Source organism: Siniperca chuatsi, linkage group LG22 (assembly GCF_020085105.1).
Source record: "Siniperca chuatsi isolate FFG_IHB_CAS linkage group LG22, ASM2008510v1, whole genome shotgun sequence".
Taxonomy (NCBI): Eukaryota; Metazoa; Chordata; class Actinopteri; order Centrarchiformes; family Sinipercidae; genus Siniperca; species Siniperca chuatsi.
In genome coordinates, this window is record NC_058063.1 from 14257135 (window position 1) to 14267291 (window position 10157).

The window sequence follows — 10157 nt, forward strand, 5'->3', positions numbered from 1 at the left end:
TAGTTAGTCTGGTTCTTCCAATTGTGCACATTTCCTGGTGGTGAGGCAGCCAGCAGGCTTGGCACTGCACCAGAATGCTGTATGGCTGGGTGAAAATAGGACCCTCAGTCTCAGTAATGGTATAATGGGAGAGGAGGGGGGTTTGAAAAGCTCCAGTGGTCAGCTGGTAACACACCACTGCTCTTTTTCTCTCCCCCCGATGCTCCTTTTCTTCATCCTCGTCCCAATCGTTCAATTGGCTCAGTCCAACTCCCCTCTCTCCCTATCACTGTCCCTGAGGTGTCAGTGGCTGTCTATATATGGTGAGATGCATTCAATCCACTTTCAATCCCCTGGGTTTAGTTCAGGGGCTGCGCTCATTTTGTCGGAGGCAGTTTCAACCACCTCTCTAACCCCTTGAATTGCTCTCTGCCTTTCCTCCTCACATTCCACCAGTTTTGAAAGGGAGCAAAATAATGCACTTTATAAATCCCTAGAGACATCTTGCAGAATAACAAACACCCCAAACAGTCCTCAGCAGCAAGACATTTATTATTTGCATGAATTAAGTAAAACTGTTAAAGTGCAATAATGCTAAAATCTTACTTAATTCCATTGTTTTTCCTGTTTTGATCATTTAGAATTAATACCTAAATTCAAACAAGATGCTCCTGAAAATCCCTTGTAATGCTACTTAAATGAAGCAAACAATCGGAAAGCGCTGCACTAAACAGGCATTAACAAATTGTACAGGCACTGCAACTGTGTAAAGGAGAAATGCTAACAAAAAAGTATACTAGAAACAAGTAGGGAAAGTAAAAATGTTGATACTCTAAAGAGCCCATTAAGCCAGGGATACATGGGAATTAGGGCCAAGATTAGTATTGCAAGTAGAGCAGTGGGTATGCATCGGAACTGAAAGTAATGACCGGCGATTGAGGATAAGATCCATTGCACCAGATGTTGCTCATCTCTCATAACATGTTTGTGTCACTCAGATTCTCTCCCTAATGCCTTCATTTGATACCCACATATCCGTTTGTTCTCCCTTTTTAAAGGCCCTCTGGTGTCTTCCAGATATAGACCAGATCTATCACAATGATCACTGTGTGATGGATATCTGTCTACTTTGGTCTCACACAGATATCCGAGAGTCTGAAATGAAAAGACTGATGACGTCATTCCTCTTTTTTTTTGTTTGTGAATGAAAATCAATTCCTTTCCCACCTGATGCTACATTTTATAGCCATGGAAATAAGGACTGTCCTCATTCCAAAATCTTTCCATTCTGAGGAATTTCATTCAAGTTTTCACTTGTTTCTTAAAATTACAGATGACACTGTCCTCAAAGACAGGATGCTACATAGTTCATTTAGGAGTAAGGTTCTTCAAACCAAAGCATAAACTGCATTGTTTAGTCCTACCAACTCCCACTGTTGGCCTGTAGAGCTTAAGTCAAGAGGTACTGAGAATCTGGCTGTCTTTTCTGTGCCTCATTGAGCTTGCCTTTTAACACCACCATAATTAGTTTTACCCAGCCTTCGGCCCTGGGTGTCTGGTTTTGTGGGCTGTGTCTCTCAAAGAATCGAACCTGTCTGGCAAACAGAAACAAACTGCCCTGCACGACTCCACTCGTTTGTACGCCTCCCTACCAGATTGCTTATTGAACAGCGGGCATGACAGCTTAAGGGCTGGAGGGGGCACAGAGGAGGCTGGCAGATTCACACCAAACACAATGTTGCAGGACACCTCTAATTTTTTCATCATTTAAGTTGTCCTGTAATTAATCTGCCTGTACATTTAATTAAAAAGAAAAGTTGAGGGTGTAATTGAAAGCAATGCCTGCCTTGTGAGTCGACCCGGAGAACAATGTGAGTGGTAATGCATCGTGGCAGCGGGGATACATCACGTTAGTTAATCTGAAGTTGACCTCAGAGGAACTTGGGGAAAGAGAAAGAGAGACAACAGTATTTGCTGTGCCAGACCTCCTCCAAACAACACAGACAGACTTGCATTTAATTCCGGAAATGAATCTGTCAAATCATGGATATTCACCTAAATTATTTCAATGGCAGAATTAATGTGACAGTTTAGATTGGTTACTGTAATCCAAATATTAGCCTATATGCTGCTTTACTGAATTATTTTTCCTATATTCCTATACACAATCACACAAAATTCAAATAGATACATCCCACCAATTTATCACAGGCCTAAAGGCTCTTTTGTTTGCATTGAATCCAGCAGCACAGGCTAAAGATGACTCAACACTACAACAGATCATGCTCTGTCCAGGTTCATAACAAGGCAAATGCACCCTGCTACAACAAAACACTTACTTCTCAGTGTGCATTACTCTGCGCCCCCTGACAAAAATGAATAATGGAAGAAAGACCAAACCGCGCACAGTCAGCTCAATTGCTAATGGCACGTCACGCTTGATTTTGGCATGCAGCCACTCTCAGCCAAACAACATCTGTGACATGTGTGTGCAAGGAAGGGGAAACAAAGCAATTTCAGAAGTCATTTGAGCCGAGTCAGTGATGGTCCAGTGACAACGTTTTGGGCTTGTTGTTAGGAAAAAAACAGTGAGGCGAGTAAATGAGAGTGAAAGAACGACAAGTGGCAGGCAACACAAATAACACTGAGTTGATTTTACTGCATTGGTGAGCCAAGACTTGGTAGACTGTTATGTCATGCACCATGGCATATAATGCATGCCTGTCACGGGAGAGATTTCACTACTTGTTCCATTTTTGCATGTGATTGAACGCTATGCTATAGCTGGAAATTCTGTGATAATTTATACAAGATGATTACACATTTACTCCTCTCGTATTTCTTTAAAACACCATAAAGGAAGGCACTCCCTTCATCTCAGTAATTACAGAGCTACATTTATAAAGACATATAGATAGATACAGATGGGTGACAAATTAAAGGAAAAACCAACATGAAGTGTCTTAGCATCAGGTAATCTCATTGAGAGAAGAAGATCTCTTTTGCAAGAGAGTACAGCAGATAGAAAGAAAAACAAACATGGCCAGACAGAACAAAATGACATATAGCATCAGAGACAGTTACAATAAAGTAAGTGGATCTGGATATTTTACCCTAGATAAACTTGTTTTGTTGGTCTGTCAATTTAACTCATATCTTGGTGACAGTAACCAGTTTAAATTAGTTACAGTACAGAGAGGTGTTCCCCAAGGGTCAGTCCTGGGACCACTTTTATTTTCTATATCGACTAATGATCTTTTATCAGTCTGCTGTATAGTACTCATTTGTACACAGATGACACAGTTACAGTACATATACTAACCAAATTTCAACACCCGACTAATAGAGCTGTTTGCAGTTTTAGCTAACCCTGTTCCAGACCTCTGAATCACCACTCACATCTCTGATTTGTTCAGTGATTCATATATGTCAGTTTTCAGCTCACTGTTTCATTCTCCAATCTGTATGCACTCTACATAAATAACTGCAGGCCGCAAGCCATTTCCAGCACAGAAGCTCAAAAGAAGTCAGATGTATGCTATCTGTCCAGCTTGAAATGATGGACTTGCATCAAACAGGTAGAAAATCAAAATTACCATTTTCACAGTAGTTTGTTGACCCAATCTGAGCTAAAAGGCAAGTGAATTACATATATATTTGTCAGAGAACCAGAAATGCGACTCCAAAAAGATGCTCTATGTCTGCCGTATGTTTAGGTTGGCATTTGTTTGCTAACTCGTTACCCATAAGCTCTTGATAAGCTGATATAAATAAAGCCTGTTGCTGAGTTTGTTTTGTAGTCACTTTGCCAGCCTAGTGGACAAAACTAACTTAATGCAGCTTTAAGGAATCATTGCAACAGGCGAGAATTGACAGCTGAGCCCTAAAATCCGATTCAGATGATGAGCTCACTCTAAGTGTGCTTAAAGTGAGAACTCTATGAATTAGCACATAGAAAAATCAAACAAAACAATCGTGAGCATTCTAATGACTAGGCAATTAATATAACTCCCACATTCATACAAACAGCCCCAGCACAAGCCATAAGTCATTAGGATCAATTTTAAAGGCTGAGTACTTGCACGGTGGGAGGTGAGGGATAAGGGGTTAGGGGAGAGTTTGTTTACCTGCATTTCACTATCTCATAGGCTGTTAACAATATTGACTAGGAAATTAGGATAATTTAAAAAATGCTGTTTTTAATTCATAGAAAAGAAAGTCCAATGATACAAACAAATGCTTCATTTTATTATCATTTGCCTATGCATGACTTGGCTGCATCCTGAGTATTGAATATGCAGCTCGAAGGGCATGCGACAAGCAATCTAATTGCTAAACTAATGACTTTGCTTATAGTTTGTCATATTTAGTCTCCCTGCCTCTTGCAGATGTCTCTATCATCTATTTGCTTAGTTGTTAGGAAGAATCCTTGACACTTGTGTATGCTTATACACATGTGTGTTTGCGTGTATGTGTCAGAGCTTTTCAGGCTGTTCACTGTTCTTCCTCATGCCCTCCATCCTGACATCACTCTCTTCTGCAGAGAAATATTGTGTCTTTATTTACCATTGTTTAATCAAGATGGTGGATGGGTTGAGTTTAATTAACCCAAGTTGGCGATAAATGTAAATGCCAAATGTTGCCAGTGCTACATCATAAAGCATTTACAAGGTCCTCTTCTCTGAGGGGTATAAAGCAGCTCTGCTGACCCGCTGATTCTGGAATGGCCTGAGGTTGGTAATGAATACTGTTACGAGATAGGGAAAGCAATGGGAATTTTACAGTTACATTTCTTAGTTACATTTCACAGATGACATCTTATAACACAGTTCTAATGTTATCAGACAACATTGCTGTGCCCAAATGTTTGCTGTGGCTCAATCCACAGCAGTTACAAACAGATAGCAGTCTGAAGTTACAGGATGGATGTTTACCACAGTCTTTAAATTCATTCTTGATGAACTGAACCTTAGTTGGATTAGAATCGATACCATTCTCATATCTATGTGGGAAATATGCGGGTAAAGCCGGTTAGCTTAGCTTAGCACAAAGAGCTAACCTGGTGCTGTCCAACGTAATCCAGCTAAGCAAACCGACTGCTGGCGTGTTGCTATAACAGACTGACATCAGAGTGATATCGATCTTCTCATCTAACTCTAACTCTGGGTGAAATCGGCTCTCAGACGGGAGCTTTAATGAGAATTAGTCTCTCCCTCTCCCTCACCATCCCCCACCCCCATGAAGAGATTAAAATTATAGCTCAAACTCATGCCAAATGCGAATAGGAATGATTTTCAAAAACATCTTGTCAACAAAAAGTAGTGTATGTTTTTGTAAGTGCATGTTTGCCCAATCAGAATCTGAAAAGATATTGCCTCATAGATAAACCATGGATGCCATACTCCATCAACCAAAAACTGACTGGATTGTCTACTTACAGTATTCCGAGCCTGCTATCAGTGAAAAGTACCAGATGTGTTTCGCAGTGTGATCAACCAGCAAGACATGTCTGGACTGCAAGACTGATGTTTATCACAGCTGGTACAATATGGTCGTAACACTGCCAGGGTTAGGGGTTCATTACTCACTAACACTAGTGGTTAAGAAAAATGCATGGACTGCAAAGCATTTTGGGTAAAAATATAGCATATATCAGTAATGTTGTTTTTCAAGGATGTGTCTTGCTTTATTATATGTTATTGTTTTTTATTGTATTATTATTTATTTTATTTTCCTATAGACAACCTGCCAATCAGATTCAGGTACACAGTAGCAGTAATGCTCTAGTAAGAAGTGATTTAGCAGTGGTGGCTCATGTATTTTCTCTACCTAATTGCGTTTAAGTTCTCCAATCATTTTTGGACTAATTATTTTCATCCTGCATCCCCTGGCTCCTATAAAGGGGTGGGGGAAGCAATACAAGGAGAGGAATAAGGTCCAAACTTGAGTATTTATGTCCTTGTGTCTCTCTCAGTTTCTGTCAGCAGGACAATTCACAAGAATTATTCTGGTTTCTAATCATGGGAAATGGGATATGCTTAAATAGCCTGGTTAAATCCTGTCTGATGAGTATTTTGCAGCAATCTCGCATTTCCAACTTGTTCCATGGCATTTGGGATTATTGTCGGGTTATGTTGCTGCTAGAAATTTGGTTCACGGTTGACTTGGTAAAATTTCAACACAGTGGAGGACACAGCCATTAACACATGCTTCAGTTTATTCTCTCTTTCACTCTGTCACTCACTCATTCATTCACTCACTCAGTCACTGACTCCCACCCACACACAAATGCATGCGGCGCGCAGTCTGAAAGGATTATGATGGGATGATACAAAATTGCGGGTTCCCGCTGCTCTCATCATGCAAGCCCTCACACATACTGACCCCCTGTGAGGAGCTCAGGCCTGGCAGTGCCCCGAGTTTCCAGCCAGACAATACTGAGTGAGGCTGACCACCACAGTCTGAGGCGCTGGCACTCCCCGGGTAGGCAGTGGTTTCCAGAGTGCAGAACAAAGTTGGGTGTGTGCTTTCACAGAAAACTAAAAATAACAAATTAGAAAATATAAAATTGCATGTATATATCTAAAAGGGATAAAAATATACATATTTTCTGTAGCATCCACAGAGATATATGCACTCAGAAACTAATAATTGTATTTTTTTTTTTTTTACAAAAGGATAATCCATTAGCATCAGACCTGTTAATTTCTGTAACTGAATATTATTTCTACTTGAGTTCTGAAAATCCTGGAGTGGTTTGTAAAACAAATACTTGAAACATGCTGCGAGGGGATCAAGATGGTCAGCATAACAGGACCAATTAATTAGTAGAAAGGCATCATCCATTCTATTCTGCACTCAAGGGGCATTGTGGTTTGCTCATTATGTTAATGGTAACTTCTAAAGCATGTTGGGTGCAAATATTTGGGAAATAAATTTTATAAAACCCTGTAAAACTGGCTCTATACTCTCAAATGTTTCATAGTTTCACTTTTCTATAGAACATTACAGGTATTATTAATTAATTGCTATGTAATCATAGCAATTTTAAGTTTAAGTACCATTCACCTTTGTTGTATTTTCATTTGTTGGTATTCAACTTAAGAGTCTATTAAATTAATGTGTAATCTTGTTGGATGTCACAATAAAAGCATAACAATCCCACAAACTGCTAATAGGTGAGAATGTTTGGTTAAGCTATCATGCTGTTTCATATTTTTTCTCACTGCATCCTCTCAGCTGCCTCTCTTAAAGTGGCTTAACGACTCTTGGGGCCGTTTTCACACCCACACTTGCTGCTGTACCTAAAATCAGTTTGGGGAGTTTCAGGCAGTTAACTTACCTGAGGCTATTACAGCTATTTTTACTTGCCAAGTGCTTGCCACTGCGAGACAGTCTCATCTCCAGTTTTCCTTTTCCTGATGCCTCCCCGGTGCTGCTATTTGATCAAGGCTTTGTCCGTCAGATTTTATTGGTTTATACTGATGCAATGGGAATGAATGAGAAACAGGCCTGTGAAAAGGTCAGGAGTCAAATGAAAAATATGAATATCTCTCTCCTCTGTTTGCTAGAATGATATTGCGTGATATTTGGAATGTTTTTTTTTGAATAATTCATGGATGACTGGTGACAGTCAAGTGGATGGTCCACATAACAGCTTACTGTCAAAATGTTAAAATCCTCGAGCAAAACAACCCTTTTAAAAACAGGAAATTCCTATGTCTTATTCTATTAAGTTAAGCAGGTTAAACAACTAAAAATGTGGCATCAGAGAATGATTACACTAAATCCATTTCAAGGCTATCTTTTCTATCATGTCCTATCAGGGCACACTTTGGGTAAGGCAGCCTTTTTTCTCTGACAGTATTCTCCACACCAATAACAAAATTGATCTGTCTGCATCCTGCAGCACTTTTAGAGTAAATGCACACTTTATTCTTTTTTCCACTCAGGGAAATTAAACCAAGAATGCTGTGCTAAATACTTGCTCACACACATCTCAGAGCATCTCTTTAAAAAAAGCTCTGATCTGAGGCAACCTGCTGGCTACATAAGATGTTCATGAATCTGGATTGAGACATAGACGGCATGTGTTTAAAAACAGCAGGGCAGCTAGAGTGAATGTGTGTTAGTTTGTGGAATCAAGGGATTTGTCATTGTTGTCATTCGCAATTCTCTCTTTCTCCCCATCTGTCTGCCTCTCTCACTGCCGTTTCTACCGTTTATCTCCTCTCCTTACCCTTAGATTAGATAATCATCTCGAACACCTCCTTCAAGACCTCCTAGACTTCTCTTTCTGAACGCATAACTGGATCTGTGCCTCTATTTTCCAAATGAGACAAGACCACTTCGACTGGCTCGGGGGGTCAATCTCAGGGGGATCTGATTGGGCTGTAATTGAATTTAAGGGGTCAGATCAAACGCACAGCTCTTCCCCTTGACGGCTACGATAACCTCCTGAGAAAGGAATGAATGGAATACGAAGGCGACCTCCGTCTGGAGCAGGAAAGATTAAATCTAGCAGGTTTGGAGTGGGGGCCATTTACTGTACATGTTTGGGTTGTATTTTGCTTTCACAGGGAGAAGATTATGTTATAGTATGTATGATGGAGAAAAAAGTCGAGATCTTAACTTCATGTAGAAGCTTCTGGCTAGCTGGGGGAGCTGGATTCCTAATGGTGTTGCAGGGGCGAAGCAAGTCAAATCAATTTATCTCCCTTCATTAAAGCAGAAGCCATTATCAGACATGCCTACGTACTCATCTTATCCCTTTAAAGTCGAGGATGTGGCCCCACTGTTCACTTAGTGACCATTATCACAGACAGGTTCAGGGGGGTACCAGGATATATATTATCACGGATCATCTTGGCCACAGGGTGGGCAGAAGTCTCTTTATAACCCTGTGCTCTTTATAAACCCACTGAACTGGATATTGGTGTGTTTTGCAATACCCATTACCAATTCAAGTCAGTGCTGTACCTCTGGTGTCCTTGTTTCATGTGCATCTTTGAGTAACTCGATGTTTATCAAATGGAGTTTGTTTCAAAGTGTGTGAGCAATCAGGTTTTCTAATTAAACATCCCTCCATTAGAAAATGAAATGTTTGCATTTCTGATTGGTATCCTTTGAGTATCAGAATGTGGAGTTAATTTGATCGGACTTGTAATATATTCATTGGCTCTGTGGTTTAAAAATAAATAAATAAATAAACCTCACATTTGAACAGGGAACTGTTCCTACTCTCATATTGAATGGCTTATATATGGTACCATTGTCTTGTGCCTCTCAAAAGCCTCACCTCCTGCATTAATGGACACGTGCAAGTTTAAAAGCATTTCAATCAATGAGACTGAGTCTTCTAATGGGGCCTCCTTTCAGGAAGGGGAGCTGGAATATACGTTTTCATTACAAGGACCAGATTGCGGCGTTCACTCAGCAGCAGAATTCCTGCTTTCCCTCTTGTCTCACTTTGAGTGTGCGGATGTGTGGTGTTAATTTGTGTGTGGAGTGACTTCTTTCACTCTCATCTGCAGATTTCTCTCTGTCACTTTATTCCTGGTCTGTAGAAAAAGTGCCTTGCAAAGTGATTCAATACGTGTTAATGACCAACACTTTTTTGTAAATCTTTATAATATGAAAATATCTCCATTAGGTATAATTATAAGTGGATGAAGTTTCAATTTCCCGACTTCCAGCAAACATAATTAATCAAACTAATTTGTGACACATTTAATAAACTTGATATTGCCTTTGGTAATGAATTGCACTTGAGCAAAAAATTAATTACTCTTCCCTATTGTGGTGTGCAAATACGGAAATAATTTAATTAGGTCTTTGGACCCGTTGCCAAGGCTTTTGTTGCACAAGTCTGCAGGTTTGGGTGGTGTACTTTATGTAATGCCAATTTAGCCAATATAACATTTATGCTGAGAATGAAAGCGCTATTCTTGATGTGTCGAACAGGTCTTAAAGCCCCTGTACAGCCGCGTTTATTCCGTAAACGTGTATTCTTTAGTTTTTTGGCATAACAGATGTCCAAAGGCATCTTGATGTGTCAAAAGCCAAATTAATTGGATGAACTGGATGTTTTTTTTATTCCAAAACAACTAGTATGGCATTTTTGATCACCTTTAGTGGTAAAGCACTAATTACACAGCACTAGTATTTTCTGGGGGCTG

The 10157-nt window shown here is 39.9% G+C and overlaps 1 long non-coding RNA gene across 1 annotated transcript; it reads right to left on the bottom strand.

The window, feature by feature from the left end:
• Positions 1 to 4600: 4600 nt before the first annotated feature.
• LOC122870564 lies at positions 4601 to 7539 on the bottom strand. The gene is made up of 3 exons (XR_006376613.1): positions 7322 to 7539; positions 6364 to 6518; positions 4601 to 4726 (listed from the first exon to the last, which is right to left on the bottom strand). It is a non-coding gene; the product is annotated as an uncharacterized LOC122870564 (long non-coding RNA).
• Positions 7540 to 10157: the final 2618 nt, after the last annotated feature.